The 19,435-nt window shown below is 36.5% G+C and overlaps 1 pseudogene; it reads right to left on the bottom strand.

The window, feature by feature from the left end:
• The window catches only part of LOC132185276 (tryptophan aminotransferase-related protein 3-like), a 74,796-nt pseudogene that overhangs the window by 49,157 nt on the left and 6,204 nt on the right, over nucleotides 1-19,435 (bottom strand).

Below are 19,435 nucleotides of genomic sequence, written 5' to 3'. Positions count from 1 at the left end.
TGAACGGCATGGTTAGCCACCGTTAGAGTTATCACCAATGCATCATCCTGTGGCATTGAGACTTCTTTCGTATCCTCCTCCGAAAATGTTAGAATGCTCGGCTCCTGCTTGTGGACTTTGGAGGGTTTTTCAAGCACAAAGATCTCTTCCATTCTTGCTTGCTTGACGTAGGCCTTCCTTGTCGAACTTGATTCTCCTCCACCAGCAAGACCTCCCGAGATGGTTCGAATCTCACCAATTATGGCTTGGTTCTGGGGATTCTGCTGCTTGTTCTGTGAAACCCTCGGCTCGTCATGCTTCTGCCTCTTGTTGTGTGGTCGATCATTATTCTGACCGGACTGCTGACTCTGACTGTCCTGAGGTTCTTCCCTTTGCCATTTTCCTCAGCTAAGAAGTTCAGCAACTTTCCATTTCTTAGAAATTTTTCAATCTCGAACCGAAGACTAATACAATCCTCGGTTTGATGCCCATGATCATTATGATATTCGCAAAACTTCTTAGTGCTGTGGTTTTGGGGAAGAGATTTCATCCTTCCTAGCCATCTGAAGCTGGGATCCTTTCTAACTTCCATGAACACCTTATAAACAGTTGTATTTAGGGGTGTCCATCCCACATATTGTTGATGTTGATTTGGCCGGGGCGGTAGATCAACCTTCTTTTCCAGAATCTTAGGGTTCTGGCGGTCTTTTTTCTTCTTTTCGACAAAAACCCTCGGTTTCGTCATAACTGGACCAGCAGCAGGCTTACTCTCGGCAGCTTTAGATTTCAATAACGCTGAGATAGTTTCTTCCTGATTGATGAACTCCTCAGCCTTGTTGTTGAATTGTCGAAGAGTTCCTGTTTTTGGTTTCTTGGCCAATTCGGCCATCAGAGGCCCTTCAATCTGTATACCATGCATCAATGCTGAGAGAATGGTCTGTTCGTCAGTACTTTCTACTGTCAGTTTCTCCCGATTGAACCGCAACAAAAAATCCTTCAAGGATTCTTTTTTCCCTGCACCAGGGACAATAGATATGTTGGATTCTTCTTTCTTCTCCGAACGGCAAGAAATTGTCCTAAGATCTGCAAGCGATTTCGTCAGGGGTTTCATGAAGGATGATGTGAGCTCGGAAACTTTCCATATGGTCGGAAGGATCTCCACTTCCGTCATATTCGCCAATCCGAGGAACCTTAAAACTACTAGGCATTGGAAACCTCATCACCCGATCAGTAAAAGGTAAATTGGTGTGTTACATAAGCTCCTCGGTGGCAGACCAGTTTTCCCCATTTTCAATTAAGAAAGCCATTTTTTGGTACTTCTCTTTAAGATCTTCAACATCTTTATTCACAGCAGCCTCCGCAGGTTGAACATGATGTGACCGACCATGACGGGAATGGCTACACTGGGAATGACTATGGTGGGTTTTGGCGTGACTGGATTCGCCATGGTGTGATTTGCCACCAAGTTGTGAATTTTTGGCGAGCTCTCGTCGATGAGAGTTTTCCTTGGTCTGAGCGGTATGAGGATTTCCTCGTATTGAACTTCCAGCGTCTTGTTGAGTTGATTGAGGTCGGGCTGATGGTGGTGGCTCCCTGAGGGACTCTTCTCGTCTTCTCTTCGGTGCTGAATCTTCTCTAGGAGGCAACCTAGAGACGATCTCTTCATTTTGTTTTTTCATAGCTTCGATAGATTCGGCTATTCGTTTTAGGAAACCTTCCAACATGGCTGTCTGGGGATTTGGATCGTGTGACGTTCCAGGAATATCTGATTGGACAATTGGGATTAGATGTGGAGATGTACTAAGGTGTGGGGGTGTGTTCACCATATCGGAATATTAGGATTAGTAAGAACCGATAAAAATCGAGTTTCCCACAGACGGCGCCAAACTGTTTGAGCAGTTTTCCGAATGATGAAGTGGAAAGGGGCCCCTGAGTAACTGAGGGATCAACTGAATAATCAACAAAGAAAATGGATCAAAGCTGCCAGCATTATCAGGCCAGAGAAAGCTCCGATGCCTAAGTTAGTCACAATGTTTAAGAGGAAAATAAACTTGAAGATTATGGATGAGATAAAAGATAAGTAGGATATTCAGTTTTGGAGAGTAAAAAGAAGTTACCGAAATAGTGAGAGGGGACCCCCCTTTTATAGCCATCGGGTTGTACCTATTCATCTAACACAGTGGACTTATCGAGGGTCCACGTGTCAACAATATATTGAGGAGCAGTACATAAGATATTTTATTCAGACATGTCTAACAGTCCTGAGGGTAACACTTGGTATCTGCCTCAGACTCGGCTAACCGAGCCTGTTAACCGAGTGTAGACAATATAAATTAGATAAAAATGTTTGCCGAACATGAGTTTATTTTGAACAGTAAAAATGACCGAGCATTGGGAATGGGCCGGCAGACTTTGTACTGGGCTCAACCCAGCTGATTTATGACCCAACACCATGTTAGAATAATAGAGAGATATAGAAGAGCGGAAGAATAATAGAGAGAGCGGAAGCACACAATAGACTACATTGTATTGATATTAATTGATTATAATGAATAAAGAGACCTTTATTTATAGAGAGACAAGTAACCTAATAGACTAAGGAAAGGTAAACTTAGTAAACTACTAATACCTAAGGAAGTAAATAACAAGTAAATAACCCTAACATAATATTCTTAACAATAATAATAACAATAATAATATATATAAGTGTTGGATAGAAGAGGTAAAATGCATATGTGTTTTTCTATGTTTTTCAGGCAGCCCTTTCAAGCACGCGAAACAGCAGGTTGTTGCTGTCGACCGTGCAAACTATAAATATAGCTACAGCGTGATCGAGGGTGATCCTTTGGGCCAAAAGCTCGAGAAGATCTCTGCAGATTTCAAAATAGCGGCAAACCCTAGTGGAGGATCCATATTGACTTTAATCGGTATTTTCGAGGCCAAAGACGACTATTCGATTAACAATGAGGAGGTTCAAGCTGCCAAAGAAAGCGCCCTAAGGCTTTTCAGTGCTGTTGATGAGTACCTCATTGAAAACCCTGATGCCTACATATAAAGCTAATTGTGTTGTGTGTCCCCATAATATATAATAAGTTGTCGATTTCATGTTGTTTTCTGTCAAGCCATAAATAATACTTAATTTCGGCTTGCTAATAAAGATGTTTGCGGTTGTGATGTTATCAAATCCTAAAGATATGATGTTGTAACTTTCAATATTGCAAAGTGAATGTTATATTACTTTGCACACATATAAATAAACAGATTTATTTGGAAATTACAATATTACTAGCCTATAACATGTATCATGCATGAGATTCTTCCTTATATTTATGTATGAGTACTGATGTGTTGATACATAAGGTCTCAGCGGCGTCCCCTACAAGTCCCGGGCAGATTCCGGGCAAGTACCGATCAAGTCCCAGGCGAGTCCTGGGCAGGTCCAAGCGAGTCCCGTTCAATTCTGGTCGGGTTTCGGGCAGGTCCTGGCGAGGTCCAGAGCGGGTCCTTAGAGAGTCTTAGGCGGGTCCCGGGCATTTCCTGCCGAGGTCCTGGGCGGGTCTTGGCAGGGTCCTATTAGGAAATTAATCCTATTTCCCAAGACCCGTTAGATGCGAAAAATAAGAACAACGTGGAATAACAATGATTAGGCAATCAACACATGACACCAAGATTTAAGTGGTTCAGCTTAACAAGCCTACATCCACTGGCGGAGACGACTCAGAGAAAATCCACTATCAAAATATGGAGTACAAAATAGTAGAGAGAAAATCACTCAGATCCCAAAGCCCCAATACACCCAAATCTCACTATCACACAAGAGAGATTATTCCCAAAATAGAATACAAAAGACAGATATACAAACTCTTCTTTTACTGGAACAAATGGCGGCTGATCTCCATTTTCTTCTCTCACTCTGCAACACCTTTTTCTTCTAATCACTTGTTTTTGGCTCCTCCAAAAAACCACCAAGAAGAAAACACCATGGCAGCCCTTTTACCTCCTTCTCTCAAATTCCCTCTTTTCTCCTCCCTTTGGTGCTCACATATATTCATGTTTGGCACACACTAGAACCAAGCTAAAGCATGCATTTTATAAGGCTCAAAGTCGGTCAAAGGAAATCCAAAAGCAAGGTGGACTAAAACCTTCTCCAAGTCAATCTCAAACTCCTACACCTAGGTGGACTTGGAGAAAGAGTCGGTGAAACAATACTCCTACTACAGAGCCAGCTAGGAGAAGCTACCTCACGGGCCCACTAACAAATGAATGGGTTCATGTCACCCTCACCAATCTCCACCTTGACTTGAATCCCATCAAGTCTAACAAAACGTGTCTCCTCTGGATGTCTCCGCCTCAACCCCTATGGGCAATCATACTCTACGAGTGTCACTCAAGTCCAAGCGCCTCATGAATTTGAGCATAGGACCTAATTTAGACATTACACCATGCCTCCCTATCAGCCCCGTCGACCATACAGCTTTCTCTAATCAATCTTTCTTCTTATAGACCCATCTGCACCCTTTAGCATTCTTTCCCTTGGGTAATTCTGCCGATTCCCAAGCTTTACCTTTCCGTAGTAACTCCACCTCTTTTAGCGTACCATCCTGAACAGACGATGGATCTCCATTACTAGCTGTTAGAGCAAAAGAAACTATGTCCTCAAAGCCATACCTCTCCGATGCCTTTTGATCACGTTTCTCTTTGCCTCTTGCTAAAGAATAAGATTCTTTCCGGGGCTGTAAGTCTCTTGAAGATTTTCCGTCATCATATTCATCCGTGAGTGAACATTGTTCATCAAGCTCCACCTCCATGAATTGTTTCTCTTTCTGCACTATACTTTCAGAAAGCTCATCTAAGTTAACAAACACAGACTTCTTCGGTTCATGTTCTGTAACTTCAGGTTCTGCACTTGACCCATCCTTATACGTAGCACACTTATTAAAAGTCACATTCTGTCTTCTAATGATCTTCCGATTTTGATCATCCTAAAATTGATAACCGAAGGCCTCATCTCCATATCCAATGAAGAAACACTTACTAGATTTACCATCTAGTTTACTTATAGCATCAGACTCAACATGGACATACGAAGCGCAACCAAAAACTTTCAGATGTGAAAGATTTACCTCTTTTCCACTCTACACTTCTTTTGGTAGTCTATGGCTCAGGGGAACAGAAGACCCCCTATTTATCAGGTATGCCGTAGTGCTCACTGCATCAGCCCAGAAAGTCTTTGGTAACCCAGCATACAACCTCATACTCCTAGCATGCTCATTGAGAGTTCTGTTCATACACTTAGCCACGCCATTCTGCTGCTGCATTCTCGGGATGATTTTCTCAATTATGATCCCATTCACTGTACAAAACTGCTTGAACTCCCCATCTGTGTATTCTCCTCCATTGTCTGATCTCAAACACTTAAGCTTCAAGCCCGTTTCAGTCTCAACCATGGCCTTCCATTTCTTAAAAGTCTCAATTAAATCAGATTTACTTTTCAAGAAATAAACCCATACCTTCCTGGTTGAGTCATCAATAAACGTGATATAATACCGTGAGCCTTCAAGAGACGCCACTGGTGCGGGACCCCACAAATCCGTGTGTACCAGCTCCAGCTTTCCAAGCTTAGGTGCTTTGCCAACTTCCGTGAAACTCACATTCTTCTGCTTCCCGAGGATGCAACCTTCACACAAATCGGACTCAACTGACTTCAACTCCGATAGTTTTTCCTTTGACATAAGTACCTTCATCTCTTTCTCGCTCATGTGCCTAAGCCTTAGGTGCCATAATTTTGAGTCAACACCCGTATCTGCAACAACAACTATATCCTTACTGTCCGTAGTCGTATAGAGAGTACCCGTCTTATGACCACGAGCTAAGTACTCGTCTTATGACCACGAGCTAAAATCCTAGCTCCCTTGCTGACCTTCCATTTTCCACCATAGAAATGAATTGAATGCCCTTCCTCATCAAGCTATCCTACTGAAATCAAGTTCTTCTTCAGCTCCGGAACATTCCTGACCTTCTATAACTTCCATACCGAGTCATTGTGAGCTCTAATGCGAACATCACCCATGCCTACAATATCCAGTGCCGATCCATTAGGCAAATACACCTTCCTGAAATCTCCACCAACATAGTTCTCGAGAATTTCACGAATCGCTGTCGTATGAAAAGATACTCCTAAGGTTAAGACCCAAGAATCAAGGGGACTGTCAACAGAGAGAAGTAGGGCATCATATACTTCTTCTGTCACTATGTTTGCATAATCATTCTTAGTCTCCTTCTGCAGTTCCCTGCAATTCTTCTTGTAATGGCTAGTCTTGCCACAGTTCCAACACTCAGGTTGTTGTCCGAATCTAGATTTGCTTCTCCCTTTTTCTGGAATTTGATTTGCCTTAACCAGAGTTTTTGTCTTGTCCTCTGCCCCGAATCTTGAGGTTTAAAGCAGCACCAGAATAAGAGGCTCCACCCGCATCTCTTCTGTGAACCTCTTCACTGAGAATCAAATCTCTGACATCTTCATAGCTCACTTTACTCTTCCCTATAGAGTTACTCACAACCATCCTCACAGCTTCCCAGCAATTTGGCAAAGATGCCAAGACGATCAATACGCGAACCTCATCATCAAAATCAATTTCCACCTAGGACAATTGATTTGTGATGGTGTTGAACTCATTGAGATGATGTGACACTGAAGCCCCTTCCGCCATCTTTAGGTTGAACAATTTCTTCATCAAATGCACCTTGTTGTTAGCCGACGGTTTTTCATAAATACTTGATAAAGCCGTCATTAGACCTGTTGTGGTCTTCTCCTTTATAACGTTGTGTGCAACTGATTTTGACAATGATAACCTGATAACTGTCAGGGCTTTACGATCAAGAAGAGCCCACTCGCTATCATACATGTCGTCGGGTTGTTCTCCTAAAAGAGGTTGATAGAGGTCCTTTCCATAAAGAATATCTTCAATCTGCACTTTCTAGTACCCAAAATTTGTGCTGTTGAATTTTTCAATTCCTATCTTTCCTTCTTCTACTGCCATCGCTCTCACTTGAACCAAAAGCTCTGATACTAGTTGTTAAGAAATTAATCCTATTTCCCAAGACCCGTTAGATGCAAAAAATAAGAACAACGTGGAATAACAAAGATTAGGCAATCAACACACGACACCAAGATTTAAGTGGTTCAGCTTAACAAGCCTACATCCACCGGTGGAGACGACTCAGAGAAAATCCACTATCAAAATATAGAGTACAAAATAGTAGTGAGAAAATAACTCAGATCCCAAAGCCCCAATACACCCAAATCTCACTATCACACAAGGGAGATTATTCCAAAATATAATATAAAAGACAGATATACAAACTCTTCTTTTGCTGAAACAAATGGCGGCTGATCTCCATTTTCTTCTCTTACTCTACAACACCTTTTTCTTCTAATCACTTGTTTTTGGCTCCTCAAAAAACCACCAAGAAGAAAACACCGTGGCAGCTGATAAGTGCCAAATATTCCATATTTGGACCCCATTATTTATATTAGTTAATCATTTAGTTGTGTGTTATTTAATATTTTATGTTAGTTTTGTGTTTTCAGTGTTTTGTAGGTTATTAAAGAAAAACTACAACTTTAAAGGGAAAAATACAAAGTTTGGAAGAAAGCATACTTTGAGAAGACCTAGATGATGTGGTTAAGTTAACCAAATCCAAGAAAATGTTAAATCGGATTAAAGATCAGATTGGATTAAAAATCATATTGGATAAGATTTCGGATTGGATTCAAATTCAGATTCTACACATGTCTCAGTATTTTGACCATAACTTTCCACTCAAACATCATATTTGAGTGATTCTAGCGGAATTGGAAAACTAACTCAAAATACTACAATTTGTTGTGAAATAGGATTTTCCTAATTCAGACGGTTACTATGCCAAAATCACCCCGCAATTAAAGGACACAAATCTGGACGAATCCTATTTCGATTTCAGACTTCTATTTTGACTGGGAGACAGACCTCCGAATTATCTAAGTTTAATAGGGCTTCTAGGACTTCCCTATGCCTATAAATAGACTTCTTTGCATTCAAGAAAAAAGATAGAGAATTCCAGAGAGCAAAATTCTACAGTTTTTCTCTTTTTAGTTTAAGTTTTCTTTAGATTTAGGTTTTATTTTTACGTGGAGCTAAATTCCCAACTGAGGTTTGGGATAAAACCTTACCGATGAAGAACATCAATACTTTCATGTAAGTCTTTATTTATGTGATTTTATTGGGTTTAATATTTCAATTGTTTTACTTCTTTTCAATATGTGGAGTGATTCTTGGATATCTTTTGTGATTCAAGGATACACTTGATGATTTAAGATAATTTCAGATAATTGATTACTTGATTTTATTTGCCTAAATAATTGGATATCCCTTATAATTTGTTCTACGGATACATTTAGTGTTTCAATTAAGATTGGATATCTTTTGTGATTTACGGATACATCTGATGATTTAATTGATATTGGATTCCTTTTGTGATTTGTGCAATGAATGGATACATGGGATGGTTTTGATTAACTATTGAAGCATAGTAAAACATATCTAAGATTTTAATTGTGAGAACTTCAGATTAATATTGATAAACATGGAAGTATGTTGTTATGATTCAATGAGTGTGAATTCCCAAATCTTAGTATTTTATCTCTTAGTTTAGTTTATTTAGTTTATGTTTGTCTTTTAATTTTTAAAACCAAAATTCAAAACCCTTTTTGGAACTAGGTTAGGATTTAATTAGTTTAGATTTAAATTGCTCTTTCAAAAATACAATTCTCCGTGGGTTCGACCTTGCACTTACAATCCATTAACTACAATTGATTTGTACACTTGCGAGTAAAATAAATTTGTACAACAAGTTTTTGGCGCCGTTGCCGGGGAATTATTTATTTTTTGAAAAAAATTTATTTCTAAATTAGTTATATTCTTCTACTAGTTATAATTAGGATTTTATTTTTCTGGAATTTGTTTTGTTTTATTCGTGTTACTAATAAAAAAAAAAAAAACGATTTTTCTTGTTGTTTTGTTTTTTTTGTTTTTGCTTGTTTTACAGTTCTGCCACAGCACCTTCCACACGCCCCTGTTAGTGCGATCGATCGCAGTCACAGCAAAGGCAGCAGTTCCGTAGATCTTTGCCAAAAATTTATTTTTGGCCCTTTTTGTGAGTTTTTAAATTTTAGTTTTCATTTTTTTTAATGTGTTAGTTGTTTTTTTAGTTTATTTTATTTTTAAAAAAAACTTTTAAATGGTTAATGTTTTATGTGGGATATCTGCATGCTAAAAAGTGAGGGGGAAGCATGAATTTTCATTTTAATGATTTTAATGCTTCTCCTAGTTATAGGACACTAGCTCCTACCAACTACCATCAAAATTTTTACCCACATAAACCATGTTCATATTGTTTCAATTCTTATCATGAGGAAAACAATTGTCCAAATCTACGAGCTGAGCTCAACGACTTATGGTACAAATTTGACCAAATCAGAGCAGCTAGATCTAACTTTCATATGAATAAATGAACACCAGTTTTTCCAGTCCGGGTTTGATTCAAGTTTCAATTTTTATAACCAGGACTGGAGCAACCAATCTGATTTCTCAGGATCAGCTCAGGCTACAGGAAATTACACTCACCAATTTGATGAAGTGTACCACTCAGGCTATCTGCAGTTCAATCACCAAGCTCAACTCCCTGCTTATCAGTCCATCACTCAAGTGCCACAGCCTCTTCCACAAGAGTTATCATTGGAAGACACATTCAAAGCATGCATCCAAAATATGCATTAAGTTGTACAAGAGCTCAAGACTTTCAACTTACAAACAATTCATGCACCTGTGGATCAATCCATTACTCAAATGCCATAGCCTGCACCACAGTCATCACTGAAAGACATGATGAAAGCATTCATGCAATCAATTGATAAGAACGTGCAAGAGATGAAGCAAGCTATGAACAGACTCAATCAAGAGCTCAAAGATGCCAATACTCAAGCTACCACAGGGATGGAAGAATGGATTGGCGAGAGTGAGAATGAACATCCATCTGAACATCAACTTGACCCAATGACTCAATATTGGGACAATGAGAGCATAAAGGATAACAATAAGGAAGAAGAGCTTCAAAGTCAGTTGATGGCTAAAGGACACTACATGATTGATGAGGATGAGTCCGGAAATTCTTATCATGAGCATGTCCAAGCCACCACCAACTTTGAAAGAGAGGAAAATGCTACATTAAATTATCTTCCTAAAGATGATATATGGCAACTTTGTCCAACTGCTCACATTGATGACTTAGATAGCAAAAAATACCAACTCAGGGCAGCTAAGTCTATCTATGCCAGATTTATGAAGAAACGTGAACCATCTCTGTTTTGTGAATATTGTTATAATCCCACTCACCACAAAAGCGAATGCCCATTCTTTTTACACTACGTAAGCATGATGGAGGATGATGCTAGCATATCTCATCATGAATTTGTCAAATCTTATTATGCTTCTCTAGCAATAGTGCAACATTTTCCAACTACCCATGTTAATGACATAGGCGAGAGATTAGCCTAGTTCAAAGAAGCTTGAGTTGACCATCTAACATTGCCTAGCAATCATCCACTATATAAGGCATGTTCATATTGTTATAATCCTTATCACAAGAGAGAAGAGTGTCCATTCATTCTAAACTACATGATTGATGAGGAGGAAATTGTGAATAACATTGAGGAGGAAGAAAAAGAAGAAGTTGAGCACACAGAGCAAGTTGAGCACTCTGAGCAAGTCGAGCACCCTGAGCAAGTTGAGTACCATGAGAATAGTGAGCTCCCAATGGATCCTAATCTACCTAGTGACATGGAAGTGAGTACTGAAGCTCCTGCCTACATCACTGTCCCTCTTGAGACACATCAAGAGCCCAAAGCTTCATCGCCTGAATGTCTCAAAGAGCCATCTTATGTCAAGATACTCAAGGACTTGTGCACACAAGCACACAAATCTAGGAACAACTTTCCTACGAAGATCCTTCAAAGTAAGAAATTTTACAAAAGACGGCAAAATATCCTTCCAAAGGGGTATGAAGTTTTGAAGAAGAAATGGTGGAAATGATTGGTTGGACATCCGCATGATAGGGGAAGCGCTGTAAAGTTTTCTCCTCCAGTTTATTTTTTGCACTTCACTCCACAAATTCTTTCTTTCCTTTTTCATTACATGTTATTTTTATTTGTTTTTGTTTCTAACAGCAATTAATCTTTTGATTTTTGTTTCTATAAAAAAAAAAAATAATAAATAAATAATTTACTGTTAGTTTTTGTTGACAGGTGTTTTGGTGTTTGAGTTTGGAGGATGCCTTGCCCCTTTTTCACACCTTGAGATTTCCCTATTTCCAGTAATGTATTTCTATACTACACATTGAGGGCAGTGTCTAATTCAAGTTTGGGGGTATGGAAAAACACTTTGTCTATTTATTTTTGTTCTTGTTTGTTTATTTTTATTTGTCATTTTGTGTTTAAAAAAAATTGAAAAAAAAAAATTTGTGCTATGTTGTTGTTAAGTTTGAGTTAAACTGTAACTGTGATTTGCATTTCATTAGCTTGCTTAAAGGATTGAACACATCATTATGTCATTAGGAGTTTGAATCCTTTGACTTATTTTTGGGTAAAAGAGATTTCACTTGTTTTGAGATAAATTTTTATGAGTACATTAGCATGTTTTCTGTGAGGTATGATGTTTGAGCTTAAGCTTGTTCTCTTTGAGATTTGTTGGATGACCTATTGATGAATAACCATTGGCTTCCAAGATATAAAAAATCAAAAAAAAACAGAAGGAAAAAGAAAAGAAAGATCATGTTGAGTTTTCCGCTGAGTAACCAGACCTTTTGCCTCATTAAGCATTAAGTGTTCGCGTCAAAAGGTGTGAAATTCAGGGTTGATTTATGATATGGCTAGTATGGCTTCGTAGCCTTTTTGACTTAAGTTAATAAGCCCTTAGAGATATTCTACATCTAGTGCCCTAAAGCCACCTAGCTTGGGAGTCATTGGCCTAACACTTGTTACATTAGTCAATTAAAAAGCTTAAGGGAGTTAGACATTGCAGAGCTTGTAAAAAAAAAAAAAAAAAATGCATATCTTGCCTTGGTTGTTTCATTTGATGGAGATTTTTACAAATTTTATGGAACTTGTCTTGAGTTTAAGCTAAAAGCTTCATGATTATATGTTAATTACACTTTACACTTTTCAGTACATATGAGGTCTTAATTGTCAATTATGAGTAATTTGATTTTGGATTTCCTTTTAACTGTGATGATGGTGTTTGTCTTTTTAAGTTTGCTCATAAATAAGAACTATGGTTTATGTGAAACTTCTTTATTGTTAACAACATAGTGCACAATGTTTGTGGGTATCATTCTTGCTAAGCCTTCACGAGACTTCACTCGTCCACTAGGGATGCCTAAGGGTTTAAAAGGCTTGTTGCATATACTAAATGCAATCGTCTCTCCCACGAAAGAGGATTTATGTTTCTTGCTCTCATTTTATTTTTCGTTTTGTTTTGCTAAGGGACTAGCAAATTGTAAGTTTGGGGGTATTTGATAAGTGCCAAATATTCATATTTGGACCCATTTATTTACATTAGTTAATCCTTTAGTTGTGTGGTATTTAATATTTTGTGTTAGTTTTGTGTTTTTAGTGTTTTGTAGGTCATTAAAGAAAAACTGCAGCTTTAAAAGAAAAAATGCAAAGTTTGGAAGATAGCATACTTTGAGAAGACCTAGATGATGTGGTTAAGTTAACCAAATCTAAGAAAATGTTAAATCAGATTAAAGATCAGATTGGATTAAAGATCAGATTGGATAAAATTTCAGATTGGATTCAAATTCAGATTCTACACATGTCTCAGTATTTTGACCATAACTTTCCGGTCAAATATCAGATTGGAGTGATTGTAGTGGCATTGGAAAGCTAACTCAAAATAATACAATTTGTTGTGAAATAGGATTTTCCTAATTCAGACGGTTACTATGCCAAAATCGCCCCGCAATTAAAGGACGCAAATTTGGACGAATCCTATTCCGATTTCAGACTTCTATTTTGACTGGGAGACAGACCTCCGAATTATCTAGGTTTAATAGGGCTTGTAGGACTTCCCTAGGCCTATAAATAGACTTCTTTGCATTGAAGAAAAGAGATAGAGAATTTCAAAGAGCAAAATTGTACAGTTTTTCTCTTTTTGGTTTAAGTTTTCTTTAGATTTATGTTTTATTTTTATGTGGAGCTAAATTCCCAACTGAGGTTGGGGATGAAACCTTACCGATGAAGAACATCAATACTTTCATGTAAGTTTTTATTTATCTGATTTTATTGAGTTTAATATTTCAATTGTTTTACTTCTTTTCAATATGTGGAGTGATTCTTGGATATCTTTTGTGATTCAAGTATACACTTGATGATTTAAGATAATTTCACATAATTGATTGCTTGATTTTATTTGCTTAAATAATTGGATATCCTTTGTGATTTGTTCTACGGATACATTTAGTGTTTCAATTAAGATTGGATATCTTTTGTGATTTACGGATATATCTGATGATTTAATTGATATTGGATTCCTTTTGTGATTTATGCAATGAATGGATACATGGGATGATTTTGATTAACTGTTGAAGCATAGTAAAATATATCTAAAATTTTAATTGTGAGAACTTCAGATTAATATTGATAAAAACATGGAAGTATGTTGTTATGATTCGATTTTATCTCTTAGTTTAGTTTATTTAGTTTATGTTTGTCTTTTAATTTTTAAAACCAAAATTCAAAACCCTTTTTGGAACTAGGTTAGGATTTAATTAATTTAGATTTAAATTGCTCTTTCAAAAATACAATTCTCTGTGGGTTCAACCTCGCACTTGCAATCTATTAACTACAATTGATTCGTATACTTGCGAGTTAAATAAATTTGCACAACAGCAGCCCTTGTACCTCCTTCTATCAAATTCTCTCTTTTCTCCTCCCTTTGGTGCTCACATACATTCACGTTTGGCACACACTAGAACCAAGCTGAAGCATGCCTTTTATAAGGCTCAAAGTCGGTCAAAGGAAATCCAAAAGCAAGGTGGACTAAAACCTTCTCCCAGTCAATCTCAAACTCCTACACCTAGGAGGACTTGGAGAATGAGTCGGTAAAACAATACTCCTACAATAAAGCCAACTAGGAGAAGCCACCTCATGGGCCCACTACCAAATGGATGGGTTCATGTCACCCTCAATAGGTCCGTCGATTTGAAAATGAGATGCTTAAAGTCGGATAATGGTATGCGGTTTTGAAAACCGTAAACCATTTTATAAAATTAAAGAAGAAGTTTCGGTCAAAAGGAAAATATTTTCGATTAACCACTATTTTACGTCACAGTAAACACCATAAAATGCGGAAATTATTTTCTGAAAACCATTTTACGAGCCTAAATTCTTTTGTCCTCCAATCTTTTGACTTAGATTAACTCTCAATATTCTATTTTGTATTGGAATTTGAGTTACATGGAATATGGCTGGTTTGCTTTTAATTAATTTATGACTGCGTCTTGTGAAATACCTGTTCCCGTAAGCAGGATGACAACCTGGTCAAATTTTCCAGAAGTTAGACTTGATCTTCGAAGCAACTTCAAGTATCTATTTTAAAACAAGTTAGTTTAATTTGTGATAATATGCATGCGTGATTTGTAATTAAGGCTGCTTGCTCCAATTGTTTCACGTATATTAGTTGTAATCTTATGGAAAACTAGCTTATAACCCTAGCAAATACGCAAGCTTTTTATTAAATTCAAACAATTACTTCAAAAAAAAAAAAGGAAGCCTAATTAGTGACATTTGGGACAGTGATGTTATTTAACAACGTCATTAAAATGCGAGTTTTACTATTCAAACGTCACTTCAAAAAAAAGAGCACAAATAGTGACGTTTAAATAATATTACTATTCACGTGTCGCTTATAGTTCAAACTTCGCTAAGTAATTTTTGAAAATATTGGCACTCAAAATTTGTGTTTATAACAACCACATGCACCCAACAACTTCAAAATTTCTTACTCTTTTACCCATACACATAAAAATATATATTTAAAAAAAAAAAAAAATTAGAGGGGTTGCAGCCACCCCTGGGAGAGGTGTGGCTCGCTCCGGGGGAGGCCGCGTGCCACCCCCATGGGCCAGGGATGGCGGCAAGCCACCCCCAACCACCTCTAGGGTGGCTTGGGGGCCACCCCTAAGGGAGTAATTCTCCCAGTGTCCAACTCACTTTTAGGTTTTTTTTTTTGTTTTTTAATAGGGCTAATGCGGCGTGTCTAAGTCCACGCCACATTAGCCCTAGTTAGACACTGGTAGGACAACTAGAATTACTCGGTAGGACAGTAGGGGTGGCCTTTCGAACCACCTCCCCACCCCTCTATTTTTTTTTAAATAATAATAATTTGAACTTGTTTTTTTTTTTTTTTTTTAAGAAAAAAAAAAGTTATTTTGATTTTTTTTGTTTTATTTATATATATTTTTCTTTTTTTTGGTATTATAAATATTTTTTGTGTAAAAATTATTATTATTATTATTATTTTGGGTAAAGTCTACATTTCCCTCTTAAACTACCATTCAATTGACCATGTCCCCTCAAACTACCAAAATTTGTCAAGTTCCCCCAATGACAAAACTACCCTTAGTAAAAAAAAAAAAACTAAAATTTCTAGAAAAAAATACCTAAAAATTAAATAAATAAATAAATCCAAGGGATGGCCAAATTTTAAATTTAAAAAAAAAAAATTCTTTTATAACAAAAAAATTTAAAAAATTCGATTTTTCTTTATAAAAATTGAAATTTTCATTTTTCTTTTTTTTTTTTAAAAAAATTATATTATAACTTTTTTAAATAAAAAGTTTTCGTTTTAAAAAAAAAAATTCATTTTAAAAAAATTATTCATTTGAAAAAATAAAAATTTTCATTTTTAAAAAAAATCATTTTTTTTAATTAGAATTTTCGTTTTGTTTTTTTTTTTTTTTAAAAAAAAAAAAAATTTATTTACTTTTTTTTCTTCGAATTTATAGGTGTATTTTTATCTTATTAATAAATATATAGGGATATTTTTATCTTTTTGCTAGCTTTGGGGGGACATTCACAATGTTTTGGTAGTTTGGAGTGGACATTATCACAATTAAAAGTTTGGGGGAGAACATTGTCAATTGGGTGGTAGTTTGAGGGGGGAATGTAGACTTTACCTTTTTTTTTTTTTGGTTTGTTTGTTCTAATTGAATGAGCGAAAAGGATTACATGGGAAGTAATTTTATTATCTTATTATTTATATAAGATAGGGTTAAGTGCACTTTACCTACCTGAAGTTTCAGGAGTTTTTCAATTGAAACCCTAATGTTTAAAAATTAGCAATGTACCCCCTAATGTTTCAAAAATTTTCAATTCAAACCCTCCGTTACTAATTTCTGTCTAATTTGACGAAAATCATTCCACGTGCGTCTCACGTGGGATTTTGATGCCCTCTATTCCAATTTTGCCCTCATTAAAACCTATGAAATTACGTAATTACCTTCAATTTTATAGGTTTGAATAAGTGTAATTACGTAGAGGGCAAAATTGGAATAGAAGGCATCAAAATCCCACGTGAGACGCACGTTGGATGATTTCCGTCCAATTAAACGGAAATTTGTAATGGATGGTTTAAATTGAAAAACACTTAAAATTTCATGGGGGTAAAGTGAATTTTCTCCTATAAGATATTTATCGTGTTGTACTTCTTGATACTATCATGCTTCGTTTCTATATGTTCAAATTGCACAGGAAAATAAATTGTGGGGCATGCATGGATTGGTTGTAGGCTTGGGAATTATGGAGAGAAAATAGAACTTTGGAGCTAATGGATTTGACTCTGGTTGAATCCTATTATGCTCTCTAGATTTTGAGATGCATTCACGTGGGTCTCTTATGCGTACAAGAGTTTGTAGCGGGTAGGCCAACCATGTATGATGTTATCTCTATGCTTATTAATGAAACTATGTCACTTCCTACTCCAAAACAAATAGCATTTTCTACTCAAATAAATTTGATAGAGACAAATTTACCTAGTTGTTCAACAAGTATAACCATTTCAGAGATGGATCCCCAGTAAAGATGGAGAACTCAACATAGAGATAAATTGGGTCCTTTAGTTTTATTTTTATGTTATTAATTTTATTTGTCATTCAATAATGGGCTCGACCCAAAATTTTAAGTTATTTGTAAATAATGGACTTGAACCAGAGTCAGTCACATTAGGGTTATGGTTGGAGTTTAGTCCCCTAGACTATTTAAGCATAATGTTTTATTGTAATAGACAGATTATGATGAATGAAAAATTAGCTGCGCACTTCCTTTGAGATGTGATTTCCCTTTTTTTTTAGGTGGTGAGACTTTGCCAAGACCAGTGAAACTCTGGTTCAATTCCATTCTCTTCATTATTACAATGAGACTCTGAATTAACGTAACTTGTGATTTATCTTTTGTTTTCTTCACTTACTATTTTTTTTTTCTTTCTGCGTGATAAATATAAGGTAAAAGAAATGTTTTTTGGTGTTCTGATAGTGTTTTTAATGTGCTATGATATTATATTGTTTTTGTGATTCGCCCACAAAAACAGAAGGGCGGAAATGATCGTACAAAGACTTTGATTAAAACTTGATAAAGTGGGATTGAATTGTACTATAATCAGCACACCTCTAAGCTCTAGGAAAATTGCTTTTGTATTTGATATTTCTGAATTCATGTGGACGAGTCTGTACAACCCGATTCCTTGCAATTCGATATCGCCGGTGGCGGAGCCACTTTAGGCTTTGTGGGTGTCCCCAAAGCTTCTTTTTTTAAAAAAAAAAAAAAAAAATTCTAGAGGCTCATTGAAAGTGAATTAATATCCATAGTGTTCATTAAACAACTTTCACCTGAAGCCCAACTCGTCTATTTTACCAATTTGGTAATATGCTTGCAAAATGATGTGATCATTCAACGGATAATTAGAAGTGAATGATCACATCATAATTTTGAAGATCACCCACAGGTACAACAAATTTTTTTTAAAAAAAAATTGTTAAAACACGACTTCGCAACAAAATGGAAGATGATTTTCTAATATATCAATTTGAGCACATATTTATGAACTTTTATAGATATTTTTTTGCGATGCATATATTGTGTGAATTACCAAATTTTTAGGGTGGAGAAAATTTTTATGACGTCAAAAAAATTTTAGCGGCACCCTCAATATGAATTGTCTGGCTCCGCCATTGGATATTGCTGCCCTAAAAAATGAAGTTAGCCGAGATGCCTGCCTAATAAGGCCAGCGCCCTGCTTCCATAGAATCGATTGGAATGGTGTTACGATATTTGTGTCTCATATAGATTAAGTCTAATCTTAATAATATGTATATAAGTTATTGGATACCCGCCTTTTACAAGCCGGTTTTTAAGAATAAATTCTAATTGCAAAAAATCCGGATCCATATTTTTAAGCGGGTCAATAGATATGACCACTTCACTAGATAATGCTAAAAATTATATTTTTATTCTACCACTATCTCACCCCGTTAACCATTGCGTGAGATAATTAATAGCCAGTAGCAATATTACTCCTTCCATATATATAGCGGGTCAATTGACATGACCGGCCACTTCACTAGATAATGATTTTGTTACAAAATAAATGCCAATAGCTTTGTAATTGTAATCAATTGATGTTGATTACATTAAACTAGAAAGGCTTGGCCCCCTCTTCCCCTGAGATTTTGCTTAGGCGATGAAGGAGTAAATCAAAATCATCTTGGCTTCGGGTGAGACTGAGACGCAAATAACGATCTAGTTCAGCACCAAACATGCCACCTTCCCGGTCAGCTATACTGGCTGCTTCCAGGACCGAATAGCAATCTCTATCCTCTTCCCTCTCACACTTCAACCATGCATAAGCCGTCATGATCAATTTACTATTGTTAAAATTATAGAAATTCTGCAATTCAAGTCCATAAATCTTTTCTCATTTTTCAATTAACCCCGTTTATTAAATTCACACGTGTTTAAAATGTATTATTTAAAAATGCAGTTAAACATTTAATAAAATTAGGGTTTGGCCTTTAAAATCGTGGGGTTTTTTTTTTTTTTAAAAAAAAAAAAAATCCTTTGCCTCCGGTTTAGAAATGCCCCCAATTTTTTACGAACGCAATCCCAAACTAAATACTTTTCATTAGGGGCGGACAGATTAACCGTTTACCGCGTATCGACTGTGACTGATCTTACATTAACCGCCTACCGCCAGAAGTCAGTCGGTAATCGGTTAAGGATTTTTATACTGAAGTTGGCTGGTTCGGTTAATCGGTATAATTATTTTTATATCAGTATAAAAATAATCGGTATTGTAAGTCACGCTGAATT

This window comes from Corylus avellana, chromosome 7 (assembly GCF_965113065.1).
Source record: "Corylus avellana chromosome 7, dhCorAvel1.hap1.2, whole genome shotgun sequence".
Lineage (NCBI taxonomy): Eukaryota > Viridiplantae > Streptophyta > Magnoliopsida > Fagales > Betulaceae > Corylus > Corylus avellana.
This window is presented reverse-complemented; position numbering and strand designations above follow the sequence as displayed.